Genomic DNA, 9,388 nt, shown 5'->3' with positions numbered 1-9,388 from the left:
TGGGGATCTGATTTTGGGAGTGTCTACAAGTAAGAGCTTCCCTGTGGACTTGAATTCAGTGCCATGGGAACTGTGCCTCAGAGCCCAACCTTTCTGCTAATTAATTTATCTTAGTCTGTATGAAGTAATTGTGTATTATTAAATGATCCCACTCAACATAAGATAAGTTTGTATTAACAGTAGAGGCTTTCATTTTTCTTATCCTGTATAAACAAGACATATATCCCTTGGCTGTTTTGTAAATAACCTCACTGTCTCACCCCTCCCAAGGGGCAACCCTTCTCTCTCTTCTTCACCCTCTCACCTCTGACGGCTTTCGGTTATGTTATTTCCTGTCAGCGTACCTAAAGCCAAGTTAAAACATGCTGCCTGTAGTAGTTAGTTGTATCTGCTAAGCCATTACCTACACTGTTGTCTTATTATATCTGCTCAGTTTACTGTATATGAGCAGGTAATGCTGAGCAAGATGCGCTGACCAGCTGCAGGAGCTGGGGTTAGGTGCTAGTTCTTCATTCCTGAACCACTGGATGGTGATAAGCTAAAAGGCTGCTGGCTGCACAAGCTCGCCCAGTCCTAGAGTTATAATTGGGAACAGAGCGATTAAGACTTTGGTGTATAATAAAACCAGCATCCCTCTGCTTCCCACAGTATTTTCTATAGATTTGCATTTCTCCCTCTCAATGTGCAGCATCTTTCACAACAGCATGGATGTCCTGAAAGACAGGTCCTACAGGCATGGTGATAAATCACTTTGCTTTGGGCACGGTAGAGCTCTCCTTGCCCTGCTTGCCCAATGCCACCAGCTGAGCCATGGACCACGTTCACCGTTGTGGTGAGCTGTTTGGCCAGTGATCAGACTTAGAAGCTCACATGCTTGCATGTCAATGCTTCTTTCCAGGGCAGTTTTGTAGGCAATGCCTGAAATGTTAATGCCAGCAGGCACAATGTGCTTCAGAGGAAGCATCCATAGGTTTGTTCCTCAGGCTGGAGATCTCCCTCCCCAGAGGGAGCCAGCAGCCCCGTTTGGCATCGCGTCTCTGCCAGCAGCTCCCCTGCTTTGGTCCTTTCCCCCGGAGAGCTGATTTTCTCCTACATACTTACAGAAACGCCACTGGCTGCTGCCGCCACCACGCTGCAGCCAACTGGGCACCAGCAAGGCTTGTTCTGGCAGTCAGAAGCTAACGGTGGCCAGAGGGTGGCCAAGGTGCTGGGAGCCACGCTTGGGGTTTTTGTGATGATCCTGGCACTCTGGTTTGTATGGATCTCCTCTGGATACATTTCTCTAAGGTTTCAGGTTAGGAAACTGCCCCAGGAATGCTATGAGCTTCATTACAGTTTCTGCTAAATCATTAGCCCCAAACTCATCAAAATGTATCTTGAAAGATTTTGGACCTGGTGGCTTAGGGATGCTTTTTGTGGAGCTGGTGGGATGATCCCATAGGGAAAATACACCAGTACTAAGGAGCAGCTCCAACCGCAGAGGCTGCAGAGCAGAAAAGGTCTCATGAAAACCCCAGTGGGGGAGAACAGGGAATAAAATGGAAGAGCAAGATCAGCTGAAGCTGGCGTGGAGCCCTGACTGTTCAGGGTAGAGGCTTCACCCTGGGAAAGGCTGCACAGTGCAGGGTGTGTGGACAGGGGCAAGGGAGAGGCACGTGGACCTGCTGCTGGTGGGTGGTCACCTCTATTGAATATGGTTGGTGACTGGTCCGTGCCTCCTCTCTTTGTGGATGTGGGGACAGCTGGAAGGAGGTAGAGAAGAGATCAGCTGCTGCTAGAGCAGCTCATGGTGCCCCCAGCCTGCACTGATTTGTGGAAACTAAGCTGAGGCTGGACATCTCTCTGGGGTGAGATGGGCTGGAGGAAGATCATTGGTTTGAGAGGCTGGTGCTTCACCTTGTTCTTTGACTCTAATTTACTCAGAACTCCAGACATTACCAGAGAGATCGAGAGAAAAGATCAAAAGGGCAAGGCAAGGAAAACAGGAGAAAAAAAATGCAGATGAACTATGAGGGGAGATAGAAAATTACCTGTCCTACTAATTCTGCCAGGGCGGAGGCCCCAAAATGTTCCTAAGCGTGGATATTTGATGAGGATAGCCTTTGGAAAAGAAAAACGGATGGAAAGAAGGTTGCAGGAGATACTGCTCCAGCTGGGAAGGAACAGCTCTGGTCGGGGTTCAGTTGCTGCTCTGCTTTCCTTTGGATATAGCTGATGCTGTTCTCTCAATTGTTTATGGCCCACGTGTAAACCTGATAAAAAGTCCACCAACCCTAAACCATACAGGTAGCTTCCAGGACACCTGATTTCTGACATTAGCTTACTGCTGGTTCTCTTTTTTCTTCTGGAAAATTATCTGTGGTGCAAGAAACTTCACATAAGTCAACTCATGATCTGGGGGCTTGCTCCCTCCCTCTTCAGATGTGGCTGCATACACAGGCCTTGATCCACGAAGAAAAATCGGTGGGTATGCGGGAACTTCTTTTGGCTACTGGTTCTCTTGTCTTCACCTCTCCCAGTCTGTCCCATCTTGTGTCATTTCCACATCACCAGTGTCTTCCGGTGTTTCCTCGCAGTAAGCTTTGTCCTGCAGAAGCTCAGCGACCTCCAGGGTCTCTGCACCGGTAACCAACTATTTTTGGAAAATGGGTTGAAAATCCCATTTGCCAGTGGAGTCTGGTTTAGGCCTGGGGCGTCAAGGCCAAGTACAGAGCCCAGTAGGAATGGCCAGTATTCTGTATGAGTGCCCATGGAGGTGACGAGGCTCCCAGAGGAGCTGATGTGGGGAGCCACCTCTGAGTGATGTGTTGGGTGAGAAGAGTGGATACCTGTGCTGGGGCTGTCAGGGGGTGCCCTTCCAGCACAGCACCACAAAAGTGGGAGTTAAAGGGGAGCAGAGCAGCAGTGAGAGCAGAGAAACCTTCTTAATCATGGCACCTTTCTGATGGCACCATCTCTAGTGCCTACATGGTGTGGCCTTTCGACATACCCCACACAAATAAGATTAATTACTGTTTGCCTGGAGAAGAAGGAGGCAGGAAAATTATATGGAAAGAGGAGTTGCCAGGAGAAGGAAACATATCTGCTGGGGGAAGTGAAGCAAGGGGAAGGGTTCTCTTAAAATTGCCAGGCAGCAAAATCACCGTCGAGACTGGCACCAACTCTCCCTCTTGTGGACATTCCCCACTATTTTGTGGTGTCTGCTAGCTGCCGGTGCTGCTAGCAGCCAAACCTCTGATGGTTTCGCTGTAGGCTGTAATGAGATGGTTGGCTGTGATGGCTTATAATAACTCCTGCATTAAACATCCCTGTGAATTAGGCCAAGAGAGCAGGCTGGTCTGCTGAGCTGGTGACTGGAGTGCCCTGGCATTGGGCTCACCAGCCAGCAGACGAGGCGCACGTCTTGCTCTGTAAAGCAAAATACCCAAAAGCAGGACCCACACTCCTGAAGAGCGAGCAGATATTCAATCAACAGCTCCCCATGTTCACTCCTTGTGGGTCAGAGTGACCAGGACTTCACTTTCCTTCCTGCTCTCCTCTCATGTGGGTCAGAGTGGCCAGGACTTCACTTTCCTGCTCTCCTCTCATGTTGCTCAGGTCAATACTTTTTAAAAATTATTTTATTTTTTCTTTTAAAAAAAAAAAAAAAAAAGAAATCTTGTGCCCACATTTCCACCTGAACTTCCACATGAACTCTCCCCCTGACCCCAAAGACTCAGGTTGTGCTCATTGAGTGAGATTTTTTGTAACATCCTTTTTTTTTCCTGCAAAAAGTCTACCTGCTTTTTCTGGTCTATCTGCAGTCCCATTTCTTCTCCTCACCGTTTGACCTGTGGTCCCAGCATTGTCCTTTGCCTGAGTCTGTTATGGTTTGGACTCTCTGCTCCAATAAACAGATGAGGCTGGGTCTGTCCTGCTGCAGGGGCCAATGTACCCCTTTCAGCTCTATGAGCTGCAGGTCTGCAAGGACAGCAGGTAAACACTGGCCTTTTGCTCAGGAGGACAAAAAATCCAGTGTAATTTTCCCCTCACTGTAAACTTATAGATAGACAGAAAATGAATGCTGAAACCCAGAGAGGGAGCATGGATTCACTTAGGGCAGGGAGCCACCACTGGCAGCGAGATCTCTGCTGCAGCTGATGGGGAAGGAAATAAAAGGACCGCAGGCTAAGATAAGCAATTTCCAGGCAGATGCTACTGCAGACCAGCTGGATCCAACCAGCTGAGCCACCAGCACTGGAGCACTTAGCAGAAGGAGGAAGATCAAAAAATAAAAACATGGTGTCTGGGGAACTCGCAGTTAAAAAGGTGCCAGAGATGGGAGCCTTGCACGGTACTTTGAGAGATCTTTGAGAGTAACAGAGGTCCATTTTTATTGGGGTTTTTTTTGAATGGGCATACCTTGAAGCCCTTCGTGAACAGTCAGAAAGTGATTAACAGATTTTTGTCCTTGAGCATTGGTTAATCTGTTGCAGTCACCAAGTCAGCAGCTTGTTTTTAACAGTTTGACCTAACAAGGCCGCAGCCATGTCTGAAATATGTTTTGGGGAGCATGTATAAGAGGATTAAAAAATTATAAACTCATGCAGAACTCTGCCTAAGTATTAAACACCAGCATGCAAATACAACCTTGGGAAGTCCTTTAGCCTCATGAGGAAAAACGTTTTTACTGTGAGGGTGACGGAGCACTGGAACAGGCTGCCCAGAGAGGTTGTGGAGTCTCCTTCTCTGGAGATGTTCAAAACCTGCCTGGATGTGGTCCTGTGCAACCTGTTCTGGGTGTACCTGCTTTGGCAGGGGGGTTGGAGTAGGTGATCTCCAGAGGTCCCTTCCAACCCCTACCATTCTGTGAAGTTGCTGTGATGGAGTAGAGCTGTTCCTGCTTCTTACGTGTTTCCTGGGCATTTTCCTCTAATGCTGTTGGGGGAAGAGGCCAGATGAGTTTCTAACTGCCCATGGATCCTGTGTATGTACGATGCTTACAGGTGAGCTTTCCAAAAGTGCCCAGCCTAGAACATCCATACATGCGACCTTAGACCCCAAGCAGCTGAGAGGTCTGGCCAGGCTGGGCGTGTGGCAGGGATGCTGTGTTATATTTGTACCACTACCAAAACAACCACAGGACCAGGATTCTCAGCGTAGTTGAGACCTTTCAGTACTTGTGGTTTTGGGCCAGTATCTTGCAGCCAGTATCAAGCCCCACCACTGTGGTTGTCTTGCCAGCAGGACTCTAAAGTAGACAAGTCAAAAGATCTGATTACAAGCACAGCAATGGAAGTGAGATGAAATTGCAAGAATGACAATAATAGGGAAGAGATGCAAAACAGAGACCCCATCCCAAATTCAGTGGTAAATGCTCTGCTCGGGCAGCCAGCCCCGTGTTTAGGGTGCTCACTGCCACCCGGTGTTGATCTGCTTGAAGAAAACATTTATTTTTTGCCAAGTATTTTTTGAAGAGATATCAGTTTCCCTGCAGGCATTCCCCATAAGACCACAGCAAAGCACAGAAAGCACTACTGGGTTAGGGACTGCTTAAACTGGTGCTGCTTCTTAGAAGAGAAATGGACCTGGTTGTCCCTCTCGTCCCTAAGGGAGTGCTCGGTGTTGGAACGACAATGCAAAACAAGACCGTGAACTTTGAAAAGGGCCAACTGCAGCTGGAAGTGAGAACCTGTTGGAGCTCATTAAAAGGCAAGTGTAAACACCAATACAAATGAGGGGTAGATCATGGCTTCCCAATGGACTCTTATCTTTCAGAAGCTCCATGCTTTGTGGATGAGAGGCTGTTTTGCAGGCAAAGGGAATTTTAAAAAGTATCTGTTTCCTCACCTTTCACCCCAAAAAACTCAGGCAAAGAGAAACCCTAACTAAAGTGTGCTGTGCCACTGGCTAGGCAGTGCTACGTGGGGTTTTGGAGGAAGGCTTGATGGGTGTTTCTTTCACAAGCAATGCCTACATAAGTAGCTTTGCCTCCCTCTTTGCCCCTGACAGTATGTGCTGGTTCAGCTGTGTGACAAACCAGACCACAGAACTGATCTGGCTTTAAAATAAACTCACCAAAAGATAAACATGGTTACTTTAAACCCAGACCAGTTTCTTGATCCAGTTAATTCCAAGCTCTCATAAAGAGCTTTACGAGCATCATGGGGTGGGGGAGGCTCTGCTGGCATTGCCTCCAAATCCAACTTAAAAACATGCACAGTTTCCTATGAAGTGCGGGGGGCGAGGCAATTTGCAGCTGTATCACCCAATTTTACCACCCAGTGATAGGCTCTCCCAACTCTTTCTGGGAGCCTGAGAGCCCACAGCTGAGCTGTGTACACTGTGCGTTGTGTCCTGGTTGATTCCTCTTCCTTGAGGAGCAGCTCAGATGGGAAGAAGTTTTAATTGTGGAGAGAGTTTAACCAGCGGCCAGGCACTGCCTTCACTGGTTGTGAAGGGACTGCCTACCCTGCAGATTCTGGGCACACGTGTACATGTGTCCCAAGGAAGGGTGGGCTACAGAAAGGGTGCTTTGTGTGGTGGCTCAGCTTTATCACCTCTGATGCTGCTCTTAATCTGGTCTTGGCCATGCTGCAATTGCTGCAGCCTTTGCAGGTGCATGAACTCTTCTCCAACAGCACTCAGCCATGCCCAAAGCACACTCTGCACTCTTGCAGGGAAAAGCACCTTGCAAGGTGTCCCTTGCATCCATATTCCCAAGGCACTGGGAGGAGGGGGATGAGGTCCCTCTCTGGCAAAAGGCATGGTGTGGCAATAGCCATCGCCTCCAACTGCCTGGATTTCAGTCTAACTTGATCATTAAATCCCAGCCTCAGTCACGCTGCAAGCATCTCTGTTACAGCTTCCTACACGCAGCTCTGAGCTAGAGAGGCCAGGCAGACGCACAGTACTGCATGCTGATTGCTTGACTTTTTTTGCCCATGTGTGTTTTTGTGGACCTTGCCTTTTCTAGTTGTCCCTTGGCAGGCTCTAGCTACGGTATTTTGTTGGTGGTGAGGGATGAGGGAGGAATTCCCCTCTTGCTTTATTATCTCAGTAAGTAGTGCACAAGTCCCTGTGTGCCATTACAGTGTTGTGAAGGGACTGCTGCGTGCCACAGTACTTCATGTCCTCCCACTGACTCCTAGAAATCTCCAGGGTCTCATTGGTAAAATCCGTGTTCTTACCTCCAGAAAATAATTTCCTCCCTTTGCTCCTGGGGTGGACAAGGCTTTAAAAATCTGCCTGTTGTTTCCTAATCATACTCTTCCTTCCTTTAACTGCACTCATAGTTTCCCACAGAAATCCTCAGTCCTTTTGTGCTCTAGTTTCCCAGCCCTTCAATGGAAGTTTGCATCCTCTGAAAGAGCTCATGCAGCCTTGGAGACAGCCTCGGCTTCTACACTGAAGCCTAAATATACATTGAAGCCTAAATATTCTGATTCTGCTGCTTTCCTGCTTGTTCTCCCACTAAATCCAAGTACGGGCTTGCAGTAATTGTCCTGCTTAGCCCAGATAAATGTTTTGTTCAGTTGCTGGACAGTGTCACATACATCATGAGATGCCTAGATGATTGCATGGCTCATGCCTGTGTTATCCTCTGCACTTTCTGGAAAAAGAAAGCAACTCAGTCATACAGTTGCCTGTCTGATAATCACCAAAAGCTGGACCCTGTGAGCATTGAAGCGAAGGTAAAGCTACCTCTGACTTCATGGCACAGGGCACAATCCCTGAAAGAATCCATGCTGAGATACTGGTAAGTACACTGAAGAGCTCTGCAAACTCACAGCTCAAATCTTGTCCGATGCTGAAATCTCCTTCGCCTAATCCTTCCTTTTCCTTTCAAGCAAGCAGCTTGGGACACCTCTCAGCTGCTGAAATCCATCAGTATGAGGGAGCCCTGCCTGGAGGCACCGCTAAGAATAGTGTTTAAGAGTGAAGGGAAGAGAGGAGTGAGTCTGGAAGGGATTTGGCCACCACCACCACCAGTTAGACTCCACCTTGTTTCCTTCAAGCGGCAGAGCCTACTCAATGCATGCAGCTTCATATGCTGCTTTTATCTGACAGACTTCTGATCCTCTGAATACTGAGGATCAGTATTCAGCTGCAGAAAACCCAATGCTCTTGCCTAGCTGTGGCTTTAAGATCCAGTTGCTATTGCCCTTATCTCTCCAGCTACCGCTGCTGGGAGCGCAGGGTCTCACTTGCCTGTCTGCATGGACTGAGCTGCAGGCGCCTGAAACAAAGTGCAAACGAATCTCTTAGAGGCAGCCATGTATCAGCAAAATGCCATAGAAACCACAGCTGCGTTACGGAGGGCTTTTTCCTCGGCATTATGCAATGAGTTATTATGTAAGTTGGAGTTATATAATATTCCTGGCTTTTTTGGAAAGTCAGCCGGGGGCTCCTCCAGCAGAGCAGTGTGTACCACGCTTATGTCACGCCGTGCTTTACACAACCCAGGTCACGGCAGAGCTGCGGCTGCCACCACCGCCACTCCCAGCCATAGGACCCTCGGCTGCTCTCAGGGTTTTTTAAACTGTATTGTGGGGAAAAAGGTTCATTGAAAAGGAAAAAGTGTTCAGTCAAAAAAAAATAAAAATCTGTTTGCTGTGTAAGCACACAAGAATGGTTGGGTTGTTTTTTGAGGAAAATGGGCTGCTTTTTGGAGCATCTCTCTCTCTTCTTTGATGGAAAGTTTATTTCTTGAAATTACTTCAAATGAAAAACATGTCTGTGATTTCTGCTAGTGCTTCTCTCTTGGCTACACATTTCCCTGTTTGCAGCAGGTCTGGCTGCGGAGAAGACAGGGCTGGAAATCATTGATGATTTGTTACACTAACTGACAAAGCAATGTGGGGACTGCTGGGCTCTCTGAAGTTCACTTTGCAGGCCAGGGATGGATTTCTCTCTTCACAACACCAATACTCTAAGAAAAACATTGAATGTGGCCAAAAAGACTTGGAGCTGGTCCCTCCCGGTGGCTGGTGTGCAATTTCTACTGTGCCTCCCAGCTCTGCCCGGGTGGCTGTGCCCTGTATTAATAACCAGCAAACAGCTGGTGTTTCTAAAACCATACCCAAGAACCAGTCCTTGCTCTTTCACTGTGGGCTTGAGCAAGTCATAGGACTTCTTTGATCCCTCATAAACGGGGAAAACAAGCGTCTTTTCCATTTGCAGGGATGTGGCATGGCCTAAATTCATTAATACCTGTAGAAAGGTTAGTCATCCGTTGGGGGGGGGCCACACAGAGGTGAGATTGCATCCACTGTTTCTGCAGAAATGGCTCTTCCCCTGCCTGCCATGCCTGTTAGATGGGGGGACCTTTCCTAAGCACCTTTTGGTGACATTTTTGGATGGAAACCAGCCTCATGCAGCCCCTAGGACAGTCTTCCTCCTCGGCAGT

Source organism: Antrostomus carolinensis, unplaced genomic scaffold (genome assembly GCF_000700745.2).
Source record: "Antrostomus carolinensis isolate BGI_N321 unplaced genomic scaffold, ASM70074v2 scaffold8367, whole genome shotgun sequence".
Lineage (NCBI taxonomy): Eukaryota > Metazoa > Chordata > Aves > Caprimulgiformes > Caprimulgidae > Antrostomus > Antrostomus carolinensis.
The sequence above is the reverse complement of the archived record's forward strand: the minus strand, read 5'-3'. Positions refer to the sequence as shown.